Consider the following 22,141-nt stretch of genomic DNA (forward strand, 5'->3'; position numbering starts at 1 on the left):
TGCCATATTGTAATTATGAAACATAGATTTTGAAACAGGCTGTATAATAATGAAATGGTACATCATTATACATAAATTTAGCTTTTAATATTTTTCTGTATTTTGTAAAGAATATTCAGAATCCTAAATTGCTGAAGTTTACTCCATTGTATTGTTAAAATGTTACTAGAAAAGATCAATTTCATTGGAATCTGTACACGAATTTTGTCACTTGCTAATTATTTAATTTGTGAATCTTGGCGTAAGAGGAGACTTCTTATCAGATAACTATGACTCTATGAGCTATTCTTTTTCTGGTTCCTTCAGAACTAGCACCCTGTAATAGTGTTGACAAAGGATAGGGATTAAATAGAAATGAGCTGATTTTTCCTCTTTGTTAGGGATATTGGTAAAATTAATGTGTTTTTAAATGTTAGGATGAAGGATAGAAATGTAACAAAATGGTCTATAATGGAGAAGTGACTAGTAATTCACATGGGAGAACATTAAAGATTAGGTACAAGATTTATAAATATTAATTATAATGCAACAAATTGATCTAAATGAACTAGAAACTTTAACATAAAGATGTGTAAAAACTTGGAATGGGGATACTGTTTAAAGTGTTGTAAGGAGGCTATCCAGACCTGTTGACATTGATTTGGTTCCTACTCAGAGGAACACAGAAGGACAGAGTAGAAGCGCCATATAAGGTTTCCAAGGCGACGGTCTTCATGGAGACAAACCCACATCTGTCCCCAAGAAACGGCTGGTTGTTTTGAGCCTCTGGCCTTTGGCATTGTAGCTGAGTCCTTTAACTATGATGCTGCCAAGATGGCTATAGAGTTGATCTTTGAACAATAGTAATTTGAAATGTGTATACATGAGTGTTGTTTAAAACATTGTGTGATGTACTCAATTCTGTGTGATCTATGACCACACTAATACTGGAAATGTTCCCAAGAAGAAGAGAAAACCGATGACATTGTAAATAAATTTAAATTGCTTGATTGAGGTCTGCATCAGCTGTTTCCTGCCATGTCAAAATAACAGAATCTAGTGTAAACCATTTTAATGACAGAAAAAAGAATTGTAAAACGTCAGGCATTAAGACCTTTCTGTTTTTAATGAAAAACCTTTGTAGCTCATATTGAAAATTCAGCTTTTATGTAGTTGCAGTAGGTATAATTCATATAATATGCAAAATGTGTTAATTCTTTATATGTTTCATAAGGTTATGGTCAGTGAGCGGCTCTTAGTAGTCAAGTTTTGGTGGAGTTAAAAGTTATATTTGGAGTTTTGACTGAGCACACAAACTACTTCTTAAATAAGCCTGTTTAAAATCTCTTTTAGAAAATCATTTTATTGGGAGCTCTTACATCTCTTATAACAATCAAGCCATCAATTGTATCAAGTAATTTGTACATGTGTTGCTATTACAATTTTATAAACATTGAAATTTTCATCTGGGTTAAAGGTAAATTCAAAAGATCCACATGGTGCAATAGTTAAGTACTTGACTGCTAATCAAAAGGCTGACAATTCAAAGCTACGCAGCAGCTTTGCTGTGAAAGAATTGGCAATCTGCTCCTAAAAAGATTATCGCCCAGAAAATCCTATGAGACAGTCCTACTCTTTTATGTGGAGGTCCCTGTATCAAATCCTCACTCGTTAGCAGTCAACAACAAAGGTAAGTTCACCAAACTATAGTCTCTGAAGGCTGTCAACTTTAATGAACTTAACATTCTTATGATCATGTCAAACTAAATTTGTTTCCTCTTTATAGTCAAATGCTATAAGGCAGCTATTTTAAGAAACCTAATGCAACGTCTAAAATCTTGAGTTGTGTTCATGGGAGTATAGTTTCCCGATCAAAGGAGATAATTTACTATTTTCTGGGATGATCATACCAAGGGAATATTTTGCTCAGTTGTTATCGTAATTTCAAGAGACTCCGTGCTTGATGAGCTAGAGCATTTTCAGAAGACAATAACTACAGCAGTGATTTGGTAAAGGGGTGTTTTTCGTTAGAGTGGTAGGACATAGAAATGACAGGAAATTATGTCTGTAGAAATCACATGTTGAGAGAAGATGTAAGGATCAAGTAATAAACCAGTTGCTGAGTGCTACTCATACAACCTCATGGTTATCAGAGTAGATCCGTGCTCCCTGTGGGTTCCAAGAGTTGATTCTTCAGAAATAGATCGCCAGGCCTTTCTTCCAAAGCTCCTCTGAGTAGATTTTGTCCTAGAGAGAAAACATTCTATAAAATTAACATGAAGACATTTATTGAAAATATAGAGATAGTGTGGACTAGGAGGTTGACCAAATTCAGAGACTGAAGGTGGCTACACTGTTGGACAGTGAAGCAGCAAGCATTCTAGTTCAGCTGAAACAGGAATTCAAGGCCCGGATCATGATTCGTTGAATGACAGACATTGAAGCAAAGACTGGATAGTCAGAAGAGGGGGTTTAACAGGGACTGGTGGACAAATATGTATGATTATACAATTGATTAAGCACACATAGTTGCAAGAATGAGTTATTTAGTTAATTGCAGGATAGCCTCAGGAAAACAACAGTACATGTTTTCTGGAAATCTACTTTTAAAATTATTTTCTCAAGCATATCATTTCTTGGGTCCACTGCAATGATTGATTGCTAATGCTATATATTGAGAGCTTTCAGGCATAGGCTATTACATTCCACATCAGTTTGACCATAGAAAAGAACTGTTGAGAATTGACCACAGAGAAGATATTTCTTTTATGGGTTTTAGTTAGGTTAGAGACAGTTTTGTTAGAACAGGCATTCACATCCTTGGGCACCACATCCCCCGGTAGAGCACACAGCAGGCTATGTGCTTCCCATGTCTCGGGTCAGACTTAAGCATCTGACCGTTGGGCTGGAAGCAGGAGCTGGGGATCTCGACCACAGAGAGTTGTTCGTGATAGGCTTTGTCAGCAGAGCTGATGGGGGAATAGGAGACCAGGGGAAATTGGATGCGGGGTTAAGGAACCACGTTGGTGTGGAACTCGGTGAGGTCCACATTGAGGGCCTCGTCGAAGAGGAAAGAGGCAGTGATGGAGGACACGATCTGGCTGATGAGGGGGTTGAGGTGAGTGTAGGTCGGGCGCTTGACGTCAAGGTTCCAGGGGCAGATGTCATAGATGGGTTTGTTGATCACCATGAACGCAGAATTGGAATGCTCCAGAGAGGTGTGGCTCGTCAGGATTGTGTTGTTGGGCTTCACCACCGCAGTGAACACCTGAGGGGCTAGGTAGATGGCAAACTCTAGCTTGGACTTCTTGCTGTAATCCAGTGAAAGGCGCTCCATCAGCAAAGAAGTGAAGCCCGAGCCCGTGCCCCCACCCGAAATGTGGAAGATCAGGAAACCCTGCAAGCCCGACCAGGTATCTGTCAGCTTCCATCTGCGGTCCAGAAACATGTTGATGCTCTTTTGCCCACCGCGTAATGGCCCCGGGCATATTTGTTAGCTGCATCTTCCTTGCCTGTAATCGGCTGCTCTGGATGGAAGAGCTGGCTGTAGGTTCCCGCCCTACCTCATCCAAAATGCTCGGCTCCAAGTCCACCATGATGGCCTGGGTACGTCTTTGCCATTGCTCTTCCTGCAGCAAAAAGTGGTGAAAGACTCAGCATGGTTGACCTTGCTGGTGCCATCTGCCTGGATGCTCTGTTACAGATAGAAGAGCTCCCAGCAGCCATTGCCAACCTGGACTCCTGCTTCGCCCACATGGACTGAAATGCATTCCCTCATCTCGACTGCTTTCCTGCCCCAACCGCTCCAGATCCGGCCGCCCCCGCAGTTGCAGGTTGTAATTTTTTGACAATTCTTATGCCACTAGATGGCACTCTTTAAAATAAAAAAGTTCAATTTGCTCAGACAAAATGGCTTGTTTTCTCTTAGCCAATGTTTATGCCAGCAGATGGCAGTGTTGGGGCAAAATCAAATTACAGTGAGACCTGAGGTGGTTTTAACTAGAGACCTTCACATTCTAACAGACTGCGCAGAAAATTACCTCTGTACATTAAAACTATCCACCCAACTCTGTCCATTAAGGTTCTAAAGAATCACTAATAACTGCATGTCAAGTTGACTGCCTGAGAAAGTCATGGTTCCCTTAGTGGATACATATGTATACCACAGGTACTCTGGTGGGAGGTCAAGCTTAATCTTCAAACATAGCATTCCCCATCTTCCCAAGGAAGATGTTTCTTAATACAGATCCTGTGTACTTCCCATAATTAGTTCTGACGGTGTAGTGGTTACATGGTAGGCTGCTACCGTAAACTCAGTGGTTTGAAACTAGCTGTCCATGGGAGAAGACGGGGCTTTCTATTCCCTTAAAGAGTTAGTCTTGGGAGCTCACAGAGGCAGTTCTACCTTGTCCTGTACAGTCACTGTGAGTAGGCCGTAACCATATGGCGGTGATTTTTGAGTATTAAAAAAGTGCAAAAGTTCAGCTGCATTGACAATTATTATCCACAAGACGTCAGTCAGTCCAGTTGAGCCTCAGGTGTCTTTACAGTGATGATCAGACAGACTGAAAAGGGAACTTGAAAAAAGGAAATGGACTTGACAATGAATTTGTACTTTGGTAATACATTTGATATTAGCCAAAAGGCTAAAAAGTGATCAATTTGAACTTTGAAAAGGGCATCAAACACAATAGTATTGAAGCTCAGTAGTGTTAGAGGACTCACCTTTTACTTCTGAGTGCTAGAGAGGTGGCTGGATCATAAATAACTGTTGTATTTAATAGTATTGAAATCAATGACGGATGCGTTCAGCAATCACATGTCTTGGAAATCCTGATGACTATTCCATGTAAATGTCCTAAAATGAACACACACTCTCTTTAAAAGTATTCTTAAGAAAAAGATTTATTGGAAAGTACAGCAATATTCCATATTGGGAAGACATTAAAATTCACAGAGCAAGGATGGCCATTCCATTGGATAATGAAGAATCATACTTTCCAGTATAGTTGAAGCAGGGGCCCAGGACAGAAAATTTTAATGGACTGAAAGTCTAAGAGCTAGACTTTAGCAGAGATTGGTGGATATCATGTTGGATTCCATGATTGGTTAAGGTTACAAAATTATTGGAGAATATGTAATTCATTTAATTACAGGATGCTTATACAGCAACAGAAGGGCAGATTTTTTCTTGGAACTTCCCATTACAACTGTTTTCTCAAGCACTTCTGTTTCTGGAAGCCCATTATAAAGAATTTTATAGAAATTTATTCAGTGCATAGAAACATGCCATATACCACTGAACAGTGGTGACTGTCCATGAGGTGCATTAGATAGGAATAGAACCAGTTCTCTTTCATAGAAGCCAAGCATTTCTCCTATTAAATCCTTGTGTCTGTAATTTAAGATTTACAAGAAGAGTTAAACATACTGTGAACTAGTGGATTTTGACTCATAGAGACTCTACATAACTTTTCTGCAGCTTTCTAATTTTTATGGGAGCAGTTGCAGCATTCTCCCTCAGAGATATGATGGGTTTAAACTGCCAACCTTGTGGATAGCAGTCCATCCATATGGCAGCAAGTCTCATAGAACTTAGCAGAGTTCAACAGAAGAATTGAACATTCTATAGAAATATCAATTTTCTTTCCCCTAGAAAGGTTTAGGAGGAAGTGAATGGTGATCTGGTTACATGCTTCTGTTAGGTGCCATGGAGTCGACTCTGAGCCGTAGCGGCCACATACACAAGAGAACGAAACTGCGCAGTATTTTGTCATTCCCAGAATCATTCCCAGGCCTGAGCTCATGGATGCAGCCACGGTGTCAATCCTTCTTGTTGAGGGACTCCTCCTAGTTTGCTGTTCTTCCACTTTACCAAACATGATATCCTTCCCCAGGGATTGATCACTCCTTACAATATGTCCAAAGCATGTAAGACAACTTTTTACCATCGCTGCCTCTAAGGAACACTTGGACCTTTTACCACTACTGATCACTTAGCCCTTTTAGCAGTCAATGGTAATTACAATATTCTTCTCCAGCACCACAATTCAAATGCATCTATTTTTTATGGACCTCCCGAATAAGAACACTGAATAAGTGTCCAACTTTCACATACAATGGAGAATGCTCTTGCTTGGGTCAGGAGTGCCTTAATCCTCCAAGCAACCCTCTTACTCTTCAATACTCTAAAAAGGTCTTGTGCAGCAGCTTTACCTAATACAATATGTTTTTCATCTCCTGATTGCTGCTTGCATGAGCATTGGTTGTGGGACCAAAGAAGACAAAATCCTTGACAATGTCAACGTTTTCTCCCTTTATCATGATGTTATCTGTTGGGTCATTTGGGAGAATGTTGGTCTTCTTTACATTGAATTTTAGTCCACACTGAAGGCTATAGTCCTTTATTTTCATCAGAAAATGCTTCAATTCCTGCTCACTTTCAATGAGCAAAGTTGTGTCACCTGCATACCACAGGTTTTTAGTAAGACTTCCTCCAATTCTTCTTCATATAGTACAGCTTCCCTAATGATTTGCTTGGCATACAGATAGAACAAGTATGGTGAGAGGATACAACCGTGACCTATACCTGTCCTGATTTTGAACCATGGAGTATTTCCCTGTTCTGTTTGAACAAGTGTCTCGAGTCATATACAAGTTCTAAATTAGCACAACGAAGTGTCCTGGAATTGCCATTCTTCTCAAGGTTATCCACAAAGTATTATGATCCACACAGTTGAATGCCTTTGCATTCAATGAAGCACAAGTAAACATCTCTCTGGTATTCTCTTCTTTGAGCCAGGATCCATTTGACATTAACAACAATATGCCTTGTCTGACATCCTCTTTTGAATCTATTTCAAACTTCAGGCAGTTCTCTGTCAATGTACTGCTGCAACTGTTGTTGGATAATGTTAAGCAAAATTTCACTTGCATGCAATATCAATAAGATTATTCTGTAGTTTGAGCATTCTGTGGGGTCACTTTCTTTTGGAAGGGGCACAAATATGCATCTCTTCCAGTCAGTTGGCCAAATAGCTGTCTTCCAAACTTCTTGGCAGAGGACGAGTGAGTGCTCCCAGTGCTTCTTCAGTTTGCTGAAACATTTCAATGGGTTTTCCATCCATTCCTGAAGCCTTGGTTTTGGCTAATGCTTCCAGTGTCGCTTGAACTTCTTCTTTCAGCACCATTGGTTCTTGATCTTGTGTTACCTCCTGAAATGATGGAATATTAACCAGCTCCTTTTGTACAGTGACTGTGCATTCTTTCCATTTCCTCTTAATGCTTCCTGCATTTTTTCTGTATTATGCCTGTAGAAGCTTTCAAAATGGCACCTCAAAGACTGGATTTATCTGAGTTCTTTCAGTTTCATATGTGCTGAATGTTTTTCCCTTTTGGTTTTCTTATTCTAGGTTCTTGCACATTTTGTTTTATTTGACTTTGTCTTCTCAACGCGACCTTTGAAAATTTCTATTTACCTCCTTGGTCTCATCATTTCTTCAATTTGCTTCAGCTACACTACAACTAAGAGCACGTTTCAGAGTCTCTTCTGATTCCACTCTAATCTTTTATTTCTTTGGTGTCTTTTTATATGGTTACAGAAAAGAACTCTTTTGCAAGGTGGGTGAGGGGTAGATAGAAATGGTTGTTCCTAATTTGGCAGAAGATCAGCCTTACTTGGAGAATTTTCTGTGAGTCAGCATTGGTTCTTTTTGGTTTGGATGTCCAAAGGTCACAATGAGGGCATTTAGTCTTTACTGTGCATGTTAGGTGGGCTGGATCTTATCTCAGACAATTCTGCAACCCCAGCTTCCTCCTTTTCTTAACTAAGCCAGAGACTGATTATTTGCCTAATATGTTAGAGAGTAATTGGATGCATCCCTCATCATTAAAGTAACAGACAAGTCACTCCAAAATGACACTATAATCCTAAGCATAGAGGCTAGGATATGCGGTATATCAGAAAATGTAGGGTTATAGCTAGAATGACCATATTTAGGTAAATCACTGCATTGTAGACATTACTTGACTCATAATGTAAATTTGATCTAGCACTGACATAAGCCACATCATATCTTACTTTTAATATGTGGACAATTTTGAAGAACATCTTGCAAAATTATAACAAAGGATTTAGGAGGCATGATAATTTTCAAATAGATTATTTTAAATTTACATATGTTTTGTACATGTAATGGATTAGCTGTTGTAACTTAAACTTGTCCACATTGTGATATACAAAACATATATACACTGACACCAAATTTCTGTCAGAAAGAACGTTCTCCAGAAGTTATAAGATAAAGTTATCTTCACGTCTCCACATCAAAGAATATATTCTATAAAGATGGTTGGGACTTGACTTTGACCATCTCATGCCCCAGAATAGAAACTCATGAATTTAATGTACACTGTTTAAAAAGAGTTCCCCGATCCTTAACACTAGTGGATGGAGAAGTATACTTTTATTAACCCAACATAACTTAGGTTACTTGGTTACCCTGTTGTAACCAGTAATTTGGAATTGGTTTGCCATTTGACTTTAAGACTGTAAAGCTCCATTCCTTAAATAAATAACACCCTTTACGATGCTTTTGAAATGATTAACTACAACCATGGGCATTATAACATCCATTCAGGCAGTGTCTGAACACCTATACATCCATGGTCCCAACCCCGTAAAGCCTATTACATTAAAAATCAAAGTATATGGTTTGTAATAATAAATGGCACTATTCTGTGTGGACATCAAAGCATTATTGTTGCATTATTATGTTAAAATGTTTATGTCTCTGGACGTGTTCCTTTGATGTTTGTTGTGCATCGAATGGTACCCTACATTCTACAGACTAAGACAAGCATATGCCTAACTGAAGTTAGATACAATGGTTTCCTGCCTGTCCCAACTTAAATACAGGTTCAGTTTGAAGACACATTTCGGAAAGGAAATTATTTGTAATGCAGAGACTGCATGTAGATCTAGATCTAGTTAGATATGGTGCTTGCACAGTGTTTAAACATGTAATGCCGTATTTCACAGAACATACCGCCTGTGTTAATGGATGCAGAACTATGATTAATTATACACCCATTCCTCATTTATCGACAAATTCAGGTCCCAAGGACCAGATTGTTTGACAAAGTCAGCATTATGCCCAAGTCGGGGTTTGTCCTTATCTTTAGTCCGCATGCACCCACCCACCCACACCCTTACCCACTAACCTTCCAACACCTACCCAGGTTGCTCACTAACCTGTCATGCAACCCAGTTACATCTGTGTGTGTGCGTGTCTGTGAGTGTGTGTGACGGTGGGAATTCCCTCTCCACCATATCTTCCTACTACTGTGATATTTTAAGGGCTGTAGGTCATGGCGATAGTAAGATATTGTCTGCCAATTGTTCTGGGCCGTACACTCACTTACCTTCTCTGTGCCGTGGCTTCACCCTCACAGCCTCACTCAGGTACCTTTAGGCACTCACCTGCCCTCTCCCTGTCTGCATAATGAGGTCTTATCATCCCACCATTGCCCTGTACTCTTTTTGTCTGACCAGGGCATCATGGAAGAACTAGAGAGGGCATTCTGTGGCTGGTTGTCTATTGTCACTCATGTGGTATAGCTGTCACTGAGGCCCCTGGCTTATTTGGGGTAGACTGTGGATGGTGCCCCAGGCCTGGTGGCATCCTCATACAGGGCCCAGTCCATTTGGAGGTTCTACATGAAAACTTTTTCAAAGTTGGAAATTTGAAATAGCAGTGAGGCGTACATATGAGTTGGTAACCCCCCAAAATGGAATTGTGCTGGGTGGAGCAGAGCTTTCCAAGTATGAATTTTTCCCACTAGGCTAACCTCAAGCAAATCCCTCTGAGCTAGGGCACCTAGTGGTGTCACCTGGGAAGGTTCTCTTTGTTCACAGTGATTTTTTTTCTTGTAAAGCAGTTTCACTGAAACCTCATTTTTTTTGGTTAGAGCCAATTTCAGCGGTTTTGAAATTTTGTTTCCTGCTTGGGAAAAGTGCTGCAGAAGCTGTTCTAATGTTGAACACAGCTTGCAAGGAAAGTGCTATGGGAAAAAAAAAACTCAAGTGTATGAGTGGGTTTCTTGTTTCAAACCAGGTGAAATGGCAGTTGATGACAAATATCATTCTGGATGTAGGTCAACTTCCCGAATAGATTAAAACAGTGACTCAGTGCATTTGGAGTTTGTTGCACCAGTCCAGATTGTTAACCAAGCTTTCAATTTCAAGGTTCTGAAAAGTTTGCATAACAGTGTATGACAAAAAGCCTGATTTGTGGCAGATGGGGGACTGGTCCTGCCACGACGACAATGCACCTGCTCAAGCAGCCATCTCAATGTTGTGCCTCTCATAATGCACACACTGTACTCCCCTGCCCTCACTACGTGCAACTTCTTTTTGTTTCCATGAATGAAGAGGAACATGAACGGACAGCAATTTGACGACATAGAAGAGATGAAGGAAAAAACAAGGGGGTGTCCTGTCAGTCATCCAAACAGATGAGTTTGAAAAATATTTTCAATAATGAAATAGTAGATTTTACAAATGCATTAAGTGTAATGAAGAGTACATTGAAGGTGATAAGGTTTTTTTGTAAACAAATTTAAATTCATAGCTTCAGCAGAGGGGAATTCTGGTTTTGGGGGGGCACCCCCTTGTATAACAAAACTTTTAAACTAATGTCATAAATTTTAAACTTATTACATAACTGCAAATAATTATAATGAATATGAATTGGTTTAATAGTAGGAATAAAAATGTACAATGAAATAAAAGTAGACCATAAGGATGCACGGATATGTTCTCATTTATTTGGGCAGAATGTACTTTAGTTATGAACAAGTTACTGTTATTAATCTGTCTTTTTAAGTTGAGTTTGTACATTAATACAGAACAGTTCATTGTGGCTTGTTGTCTTAGTATATTTTCTTACTTTCTGTCATAGGAACCCTATAAGGCAGAATAGAACTTCTCCTTTGGGTTTCTGAGGCTATAACTCTTTACTGGAGTAGAAAGGCTGATCTTTCACACAAGGAGCAGCTGGTGGTTTCGAACTGCTGACCACAAAGGGGCCCCAATTCAAATCATATAATATTACAATGATGGCGCTGTAATATGCTATGTGTTGGGCTACTAACTGTAAGTTCAACAGTTCAAAATCACCAGTTTCTCCTTGAGAGAAAGAAGAGGCTGTCTACTCTCGTATATAGTCACAGTGTTGGAAGCCCAAAGGGGAAGTTCTGCCTTCTCCTTTAGGATTACTATGCGTCAGAATCAACTTGATGTCAGTGAGTGAGTCATGAATCAGAATTGAGACAATAAGGAACCTTTCTATGCATAACAAACATTAAAGAACCATCTTCAGATATATTAAAACATTCTAAACATAATACAGTAAATATAATAATATTTTATGCTTATCACAAAGTAGCACCATTTGTTATTATGAATCATTATATGTAACTTCATTTTTTTTAATGTAATAGGTTTTTAGGAGGGGGTTTGTAGCTATGTGAGTTGGACATTAGTAGCTTGGGCCTACACATAGTTATCGTATTTGAGTACTGTATTCCACTTTGGAACATGTTGGAAGATAAACTGTATGTCTCCATCTGAATTATGGTTACAGTAGAATTAAGAGGAAACAAGTCACTCAAATAGTGCTTTTATTTTTTTTAATTTTAACAATTTATTGGGTCAAATAGTGCATTTGATGGAGACTTTCTTACGCAATGTAGTGTGTGTGCTTTTATTGTTCCTTTTCAGCAAAGAAAAAGTGGCTTTGAATACTCTCAATCCATAAAAGAGCTACAGGAGGATTCTGCTTGTAGGCAAACTTTTGAGATGGAAGAACCAAACCTGTATTTCACACCAATTTAAAAATTATTCAAGGGCCAATGATATATTTTTTAAAACAAATGAATTCACCATTATCTGATAATATCCTTCTAAATGTTATAAATAAAACTATATGGCTTGAGAGCTGCTGTTTGCTGACCCGTGTGCTAGAAGGATAAGATCTACTTCTCTTTATTAGAATATTCAGATATTGGTCAAAAATGATCCCTTTTGTTGCTTCTTTATATTCATTTATCAGCCATTAACTACTGGGGAAAAGATTCCTGTTAATGCACTGGAACTAACTGCCATAATTTTATGCAAATAATGCATCAAAACTCGAACGCCCCATTGTTAGTCTGGGTAGACTAGAGAAACAAATCCATAGAAACTCATATGTATATGGGAGAGTCTTATATAAAGGGCAAATGTACATCAAGAAAGCATCCCAGCCCAGTCCAGTTCAAGCCCATATGTCCAACATTAGACCATATGTCTGATACCAATCTATAAAGTCCTCTTCAGACTCATGAAACCCATGCATTGACACTGAAAAGCATTTAAGCACTGGCAGGGGTCTCCATGTGGCTCCTCCAGTTCTCAGAGCTGCATCAGGGTAAGTGATGTGGCTCCTCCTCAGGGATGTCTTGCAGGAAGTCCGCCTTGTCAGTAGAGTCTCCAAGGGGGTGAGAGCAAAGTGTCTCCCACCTCCAGGAAGGAAAAAAGGAGTTCCCAGAATTCTCAGGAGAACGCCATATCCACACAGAGGCCGCATTGGTTATGTCTTGATTGACAGGCCAGATTCCACCCCTTCTCTCATATTCCTCTCAGATTGACACGAGATTTTGTATCTACCATGCTCTCCTTGAATATTAGTTTCTTCTATGTGGTATGTGCTATGTAGAAGGGGGTTTCAGAAAGTTTATGGAAAATTGGATTTAATGATGTCATTCCATTTGGATGCACCTTAATATGTATGCCCATATGTTATTTAACTAGGTGCATTAATTGTGAAGTGCACAGTACTCTATTTGATATCTGAATAAAATAATAAATGGTACTGGGAAACTGACTAAATGGAGAACACATGCAAAAGTAAGTGTTTATGGAATTCCTAACTGAGTGGAGCCAAAGGCTTGACTGGACTGAGAAAAATGTATAGATTTTGTCATCTCAGGGAATAGATAAATAAATTTTGACAATTTCTGAGGTTATATGTGCAACACATTAGAACATTTTATAATTGTTATGAGTAGCAAGGAACCACAGTGGCACTGTTGGGGTAAGTGTTGAAGTGTTGACTGAAAGGTTGGTGGTTCAAAGTCCCCAGCTACCACGTGGGGAAGTTATATAGATGGGGTTGCTGTGAGACGGAGTCACTCAGTGGCTGTGGTGGCTCAGTGATGACTCAAAATCAAAACTGAACCTATTGCTGACAAGTCTGTTCTGCCTTACAGCAACCGTGTGGGACAAAAGAGATCTAGTGCTCTGGGTTTCTGAGGCGGTAAGCCTTTGCGAGAGCAGACAGATTCATCTTTCTTTTATGGAGGAGCTGGTGGTTTCAAACTGCAGGCTGTGTGGTTAGCAGCCCAGTGTTTGACCCACTACACCACCAGAGCACTGGCATTGATGGCTAGGGGAAGACTCTAATGGAAAACATACATGTAAGATAAACAGTATGGCTGATAGTATTTAGTAACTATATACACTGCTTCTTTAACGACCTCCCTCAAACAAACACCTACAGATTCCTTACCCAGTCGACCTAAATATTAGTCTGAGTAACTACAAAATGGAGCAAAAGTAAAACTGAAATGACATGGAGTCTGTAGTGACAAACAAATTTATTTCAAATGTATGAAAAAAAATACTTCATGAAAAATTTTAAACACTTTCAAGCCAAAGAGATTTGTTTAATTTCTTTTTGTACTTTCTAGATTTTATCCATTTATGTGCACATAATTTTACATAAATTAAGCCGTAGTCCACTTTACATAATTTACACAATGACATAATTTACACTTTACATAATTTAAGCCATAGTCCACATACAATCTTGTTTTATATACCTTGTTTTATAGTTCTTAATATGTCTACATTGCTATAGTTTTGTATATTTTCACTATCAATGCTTACATATTAGTCCATTGTATAGGCTTTAATTATCCATCCCTGTTAACTGAGTTGATAGTTATTTTAATGAACACACCAGTAAATATGTAGTGTATATGCATTTTTTCTTGATAATGTGGTATATTTAATTCTTGGATAGGTTCCCAGGGATGAGACAGTGGATGTTGCATTTTCATGATTCTTGAAATGTGTTGCCCAATTATTTTCCAAGTGGCTCATATTAGTCCACAGTGCTAGTGGAAGAGTAGATGTGGGCCATTTCCATTTTCATTACCAACATTGGGTTTTAGACTATTCTTCAATGTTAACTTAGCGGGGTCAAAACTATACCTTATTCTCAATTGGATTTCTCTGACAGGTAAAATCGAACATGTTATATGATTCTGCTCATTATTCATATTTTCTCTGCTGAGCCTTATTGTTAATTTCTTTACTCAATCTTCTGTTTGGTTTAATCTTTGCTGAGTTTTATAAGCATTTTAAATATTAAGATTTTGCTATACTTATTGCAAATATTTCGCAATTTTCTTTTCAATTATTTATTAGTTTTTGGTAAAGGGATTTTTTTAAAGTAAAGCTAAATTACATGCACTTTAAAGATGTATAAAATGCCCCATAATTGTTCCTGATTTGAAAGACTGTGATCCTAATTATTATGGGTAAAAATCATTATGTTTATATGCTAAGTTTATAAGCGTGTGTTTACATGCTAAGTTATATTCCCTTGACAAACTCAAGTTATTTGTTGGATGAATGAATGAATGAATGACTTTCTGCACTGGTAACTTTTTACCTCTTTTCTCCATTCCTTCCTTCCTGCCTGCCTGCCATTCTTTCTTTTCCTGAAAGTTTTCTTTTCGGTTGTTTTCTTCTTTTTCTTGTTGATATTGTTGTTTTTAGGTTTACCTGTATACCTTCAAGAGGTGGTTCTCATCCCTGGGTAGGTTTTCTCTTCTAAGGGGACATTTGACAATGTCTGGAAACAATTTTGGTTGTTCTAACTTGAGAAGGGGATTTGTTACTGGAATCTAGTATGTAGGCCACAAATATTGTTAAATACCCTACAATGGCTATATAGTCCCAAAAACATAGAATAATCCAGCTCAAAATATCAATAGGTCCAAGATTGAGAAACTCTGATTTGCAATAACATATTTTTCCCTCCATCACCTGCAAAATATAGACTGGGAAAAGAAAATCAAAAGCAAGACATGTTTGATGAGAGGAGAATTTCTAAAGTTCCAAAGTGAGATACATGTTCGTCTCACCTTATACCTATCGAATTTTCTGGGGGTTCAGATGTGTAGCCACTTCCAAGAAAAATCTCAGATAGTACTGATGCTTATGCACATTCTACCATCATTTACTCAGCTTCTCAATATTACATAAGTACTCAGATCTCTCACTTGTTTTTATGATTTACGTCCCAGTGGATGCTGATTTTGCTATGCACCATTCATTGTTTCATTTTGTCAGTTTAAACTGGCCAGTGGATCTACCTTTGCCTGAAAGAAAGACTCCATTGCTCTTAGGATTGTGAGACATTGGAAGGTTTCATATTTTTTATTGTGGAATGGATCTAATTGTACTAATCTCTTTTGAGAATCTCAGTAGGAAGTTTAATTCAGAATTTTCAACAGCCATTATTTAACTGCTTCAGGTTTGTTAAGTATTTGTAGAGACAAATATTCAAGCAATTAAAATAAATCCACTTCAGATCAGTCAATTAATGCCAAGTCACTTAAAAGTGAATTAAAACAATTTAGAGCTACCTGGACTAGTGATATTTTTTAGGAGTTTTTATAAATGCCATTGCCAATTTGAATAGTACCTTTAGTGCTACCATCTAATGTTTGTTTATTTTTATGACTCGATCCATATTATACAGAGAAGAAACTTCAACTGAAAATCTTTGAAGGAACTTAATACAATACTCTCTTGGATTTTTGGGGGGTGATGGTGGGCGTATCTGTGTGTGTGTGTGTTGGCCAATTTCTGCTTCACTATAAACCTGTGCTTTTGTGTTACTACAGGGTTCAGATGACTGGTCAAAATCTGGTCCACAGATGATGGGCGTCTCCTTGCTACACTTAGAGGTCACTCTGCTGAAATATCTGAGACATGGCTGTGAACTATGAAAATACACTGATTGCCGCAGGGAGCTGTGATAAGGTTGTAAGAGTGTGGTGTCTTCGAACGCTTGCACCAGTGGCAGTGCTTCAGGGACATTCAGCTTCTATTACTTCCATACAGGTAAGAAAAATGAAAACATACCTCCAACATCTGATGAACGTTCATACACACACACACACGCGCACACACATTGTGTAGATATCAATAACAGAAAGATCCTCTCTTAGGAAAATTCCTCGTAAACTGCAGACAAAATTTTTAAATAAATATTTTTCATACGAATCTATTCATTTAGAATTAATTAGAAAATGGATTAGAGAGCTTCTTCAAATACAATATGAAACAACTTCCATATCTCTTCAGTTTGTAAAAAGGAGAGATGTCTAGTAAATAAATGCTTTAGGAAACACATTAATAGCTCTTGGAGAAGGTTTAGAGTCTAACTTGAAAAAATATTTTTACCAGATATTGATAGTAAAAGTCTTAGGAACCACCACATAAAATTTTCCTTAATAAAATTAATAAGTAGAACTTTGCCATCATCTTTGTGATATTGGGAGCAAAACAAGAATCTTTCTGAAACGATCTTTTACATCTAAGCCAAAAAGATCATTTTGGGGAATGAGAATTTTCATGTACTTTCCCTATTAGTATACTAGTTAATGTTTTTTATATTACTTAAATACTATTTCACCTATGTGATAAGTTAGCAAGAATTGGGTTGAATGCATATTCAATTAAAAAACGTTGATGTCACAATTTCACCAGACAAGGTTATGTCATGGATTTTGTTTGTGGAGATTACCAATTTCTTCTGCTCCTATGATGTAATCTGACTGATTATTGCTAGAACCTGGAGAACCTCTCAAAAACAGGAAAAAAATGACTATTTGGTTACATTGAAAAATATTTATGAAACTGATGGCTTTATAGTTTGGTTTACTAGTTTTCTCTCATTTTCTTTGGCACACTTTGGATATTAGAGTGTCCTAGGGATTCATGGATATTTTCTCTATCAATCTTTCCATTAGAGACTTTACATTGAAATACGCTTCTAAGTGATCTTAAGGTGTCTCCTGTCTTAGCTCCGGCCTCTATCTAGCCTTTCCTCAGAGGTCAGATTGGTTTTAAAAGAGAAAGGAGATCATGTCACTACTGTTCAGAAACCCTGTAGATTCCACTCTCAGAGTTAAAGCCTGTGTCTTTAAAATGACCAACAAGGCCCTAGAAAACTTTGTTCCTTTTGACCTTGCCTCATCAATACTCACTTGCCCTTTCTTAATCTCCTTCAGCTGCTACCCTCTCTGCTTTATCTTGAACACGCTAGCTATTTCCTACCATTTGGCTGGCTGATTGCTGTCTCTAGAATCCTTAAATATCCACATGGCTTTCCACCAACCTCCCTGCACTTTATAAGTAGTGTGTGTAAGGGTCACCTCAGAGACACCTTCTCTGAGACCATCTTAGTGCTCGACTTGAAACTGTAAGCCACACACCACACCTGATTGGCTACTCTAACAAAAACACCCAAGTGGATGGCTGTAACAAATCAATGCATTGACTCATCATTTAAGAGGGTCAAAATGACAATCTAGATCAGGGAGTGGGCTCTGCAGGAAGGCATTGTTTTCTCTTGGCTCTTGGTAAAAGGTACTTCTTTCTTTCAGCTTCTGGTCCTGGATGATCTTTATATGGTCAGTTTCTCTCTTCTCCCATCTCTGCTTGGTTAATTTGTTTAATCTTATTTAATCTTTCTATCTCAAAAGAGGTTTATTTACAGTATACCTATACTAATTTTCATTGATTTACATAACAAAGACAACCCATTCCCAAATCAAATTAAAACCACAGACATAGAAGTTAATATTTACAAAAAATATTTTTGGGCAACATATTTCAAATTATACAAGTCGTGGTGGCATTGGCCTTCTAAACATAAGATCAGCAATTCGAAAGCTACTTGGGAGAAAAAATCAGGACTTTCTACTCCCATAAAGAGTGGTAATCTCAGAAGCGCAGGGACAATTCTACTCTGTCCTTTAGGGTCAATGTATGTAGGTATTGACTTGTTGGTAGTGAGTTTACTTGTTTGTTTTTGGTGTTTCAATTTAAACGTTCTATTTCTCATTCATAGTTTTATTATTGTGCATAGTAATGATGGGCATTGTGCATACTATACACATTCTTTATTTATTGTTTATTGACGGGCTATAATTTATCGGATATTGACTTCCCAAATTTCTTTTCTTACCATGTTAGTTCCCACCCCTTCCCTTCTCTTTCCTACCCTTCACATCACTTCGTTTCTTAACAAACTTGCGATACTATAATTGTAGTGATTATTAATAAGTAATTTTACTTGTTATTGCGTGTTTAATGTTCTATATTAAATATATTAAATTGTGCATTAGATATAAAAACCCAACCCTCATTTCGAACATGATTTTTCATTTTAAAAACATCCAATTAAGATACATTTTAATAGGCCAGGAGTCACTGGTTCATGTAAAACAAAAGGTTGGAGATTGCAGTCTACCAAGAGGTGCTTTGAAAAGTGACCTACTTAAAAATAAAATCAGCCATAGAAAACCCTATTACTCTCTCATGCATGATATTGCAAAGAGTTGGAGTCAACGCAATAAGGGTTCTATTATTAATGGACTAAACTACCCCTTGTGATTGATGAGACATAGAAGTTATAAAGTCTCAGAATTTCTTGAAACTTAGTAAAATTATGCCATTTTATATTTAATTGTCAAGATAAATTTATATTTTAGACTTTTTTAGGACTTGTAGTCTGTTGCAACATACAGCTCAAAAATAGCTATAAGAAATGGGTATAAAACATTGGCCGTCTCAATGAGACCTTATTCAGTTAAACAGGGAACAACCTGGCTTTGCAAATTTTTTCCCTGGATTATGCATAACACTTTTTGGTGTAGGGTTCTTTTACATCAGAAATGAAAATATAAGTATGCTACCTGAGTACTGATTTGTTTTTAGTGTAATAACTTAATGTGCAGTATTAATATTTGTTTGGAGTCAGGTCCACGATGTTTACAGTGTGCTTTCATAGAAAACGACTAGAGAAAACCCGACATCTAATATTTAGTGATATCTAATATTTAGTGGTAGCTTTTTTTTAGTTACTGAGCCCTGGGGGTCGAGTAGCTACACATCACGCAGCGAGCAACCAGATCAACAGTCTGACATCAACAACCGCTCCATGGGAGAAAGACAAGGCTTTCTATTTCTGTAAAAATTACGATCTCAGAATCACATGGAGGCAGTTCCAACCTGTCCGGTAGGGTCTCTATGAGTCAGAATAGACTCAATGGCAGCGGATTTGGATTCTCTTTTTTCTTTTGCTTTGGATAAAAATTGTATTTAAATTCTATTAGCCTGGTGACTCTTCCCTTCTTTGTGATTCTTTTTTGATTTGGTATAAAAATACTGAGAATCAAAGCTTGAGAATTCTGTATAATAATGGCTTTATCGCACCAATCGAGATTGTAATAATCTTTTAAAATAGCTACCTACATATATCTCCCTCCCTCTCTTTTTTCACTTTTAATTGTGATTTCTGTGAAAGTTTACACAGGAAATTAAAGTCGTTTTCCATTCAATTACTCGCACACATGTAGTTACATGACATTTATAGTTAGTTCCACCATGCAACTTCACTCTTACCACTTCTTTTCAGTGTTTACTGTTTCTATTTGTGCTTATTTTTTAAGTTTTTCCCTTTTGATTCCATATGGTTGATTGTAATTAGGAGTGCATATCTCCCTGGTTTCAGACTTCTTTTTAAAGACCTACTGTTTGAATGAAAGTTGAGCCTGTGGGGCAAAATCAGTTACGGACCTGAAGAGTTATGATTAAGAGTTACAGTATTGGGGGCTTCACCATTCTTTCTCAGGCTAATAAAGCTGCATGCTCCTGAGTTTTGTGTCACATTTTTCTTACTCTATTCAGAACTCTCTATTCTGTGATCCCTTTCAGAGTAGCAGCTGGGCACCATTGAGTTCTTTTGGCCTCAGCGCCTGGAAGCTGAGGTTTACGTGGTCGGTTAGTACTTTGAACAAATACTTTCCACGTGCTTTTAATTTTTTTCACCCTTCTTTGCTCCTGATGGAAAGCGCAATAGTTGTACCCTACATGACTGCTCACAGGGCCCGGTCACTACATAACAAAGTATGATGCGGTAGAACATTTTCTTGGTTGACTATTTTTACCAATCGATGTTTCCCTCTAGAACAGGATCACAAGCCCCAAGGCCCAGCAGCTCGATATGTTTGGTTATGGCTAAGCAGTTTATGTACTTTTCTGACCTGTTTGCTCTATTATGTACATTGGCATATTTTCAGTAAATAAAAATATGCATATAGAAATACCATCTGCCAAACCTATATATGGTCATTAATGGTTCTTTTTGTCTCCTCCTCCCTGTTTGCTTTGCCTGTGTGCCTATGCAGTCACTTGCATATGAATGTGTATTATTACTTACATTGCAGGGCTGTGTACACAATGTATTTACCTGTGTTATCTGTAACGTTTGTGCTGCTTTCCTTACTTTCCCTTTAATTAGTGATACTGTGCTAATCACCCCTTATTGTATATTGTCTTTCTACTCACCCATGTTAATACGTGTCCGTTATCCAGTTATGACATTCCCTTTTCTTACATTCTATCCCTGGTAAACATCAAACAGTAGTATTTTCTTTGTATAAGCTTTCTGTGAAATATAATAGTGAAATAATGTTGGTCCGTTTGATTTGCCTAATGTTACTCAACACAATGTTCTTCAGATTCATTCACATTATGAGATGCAGCATTACTTTATTTTCAACACTTCATAGTATTCCATGGTGTCTATGTACCTCAATTTTGTTTATGCATTCATGTGTTGATGGACACTTAGGTTGCTGTGTGAGTCTGCATAGACTAGAGAATCAAATTCATAGACACTCATATGTCTTTAATGTAGAGGTTTATAAATGAGAGCAATTGAATATTGATAAAACAATCCAGCCCAGTTCAGATCAAGTCCATAAATCTGATATTAGCCCATATGTCCACTACCAATCTATAAACACCTCTTCAGACTCACGAAACACATGCAATGACATCGAGTGTGGAAAGATCGCAGGCCAGTACATAGGAAGTCTTGTAGATCCAGTGGCGTTGTAAGCATCTCAGCGCTGGTAGTTGTCTCCAAATGGCTTCTCCAGCTCCCAGGCAACAGGTTCTATCAGCTTAGCCATGTGTCTTGTCAGTAGAGCATCTCTCAGGGAGTTTGCAGAGAGTGAGAGTGTGTCTCCCACCCCAATGAGGAAATATGGGAATTCCAGATTATATAACTTCCACAGCTGCTTCTCTCAGTTTGCTATTATAAATGATTCTGCAACGAACATGGATATATGTATGTATGGTTGTATTCCTGCTATATTTTCTTTAGGACGCATGCTTAGTAGTGTGATTGCTGGATCTGTCAGGAGGTATAGAGTCTGGGGCCTTAAATGCTTGAAAGTAAACATGTAGCTATCTAGCCCAGAAGAGACAAAGTCCACATGGAAGCAACACACCAATATGTGTGACCATGAAGGGCACAGGGTACCAGGTTTCATGTACCAAAGGCGGTGGGAAAAATGATATCACCGTGAATGTGGGGAGCACATGATGGGGACACAATGCCCGTCTGTAGACAACTGAACCTGCCTTGCAGAGGGGTAGTGGGGAGATGAGTCGCTCTGGGTTCAGTGTAGCAATAATGAAACTCACAACCTTCGTCTAGTTCTTAAATGCTTCCTCCCCACAACTATCATGATTCTAAATCTACCTAGCAAACCTGTTAGACCAGAGAGAGGATGCACAGCTGTACAGATGGGAACTAGAAACGCAGGGAATCTAGGACAGATGAACCCCTCAGGACCAGCGGTGAGAGTGCCTATCCTTGGAGGGAAGGGTAGTAGATTAAATATTTAATTTAATTTAATTTATTTTCTTTAGTGTAAGAATCACTATCCATTAAGATCACCACTT

The 22,141-nt window shown here is 38.0% G+C and overlaps 1 pseudogene; it reads right to left on the reverse strand.

The window, feature by feature from the left end:
* Nucleotides 1-2,663: 2,663 nt before the first annotated feature.
* Nucleotides 2,664-3,757, reverse strand: LOC142433486 (tubulin alpha-8 chain pseudogene; annotated as a pseudogene).
* Between the last annotated feature and the right edge of the window lie 18,384 nt (nucleotides 3,758-22,141).

This window comes from Tenrec ecaudatus, chromosome X, assembly GCF_050624435.1.
Source record: "Tenrec ecaudatus isolate mTenEca1 chromosome X, mTenEca1.hap1, whole genome shotgun sequence".
Lineage (NCBI taxonomy): Eukaryota > Metazoa > Chordata > Mammalia > Afrosoricida > Tenrecidae > Tenrec > Tenrec ecaudatus.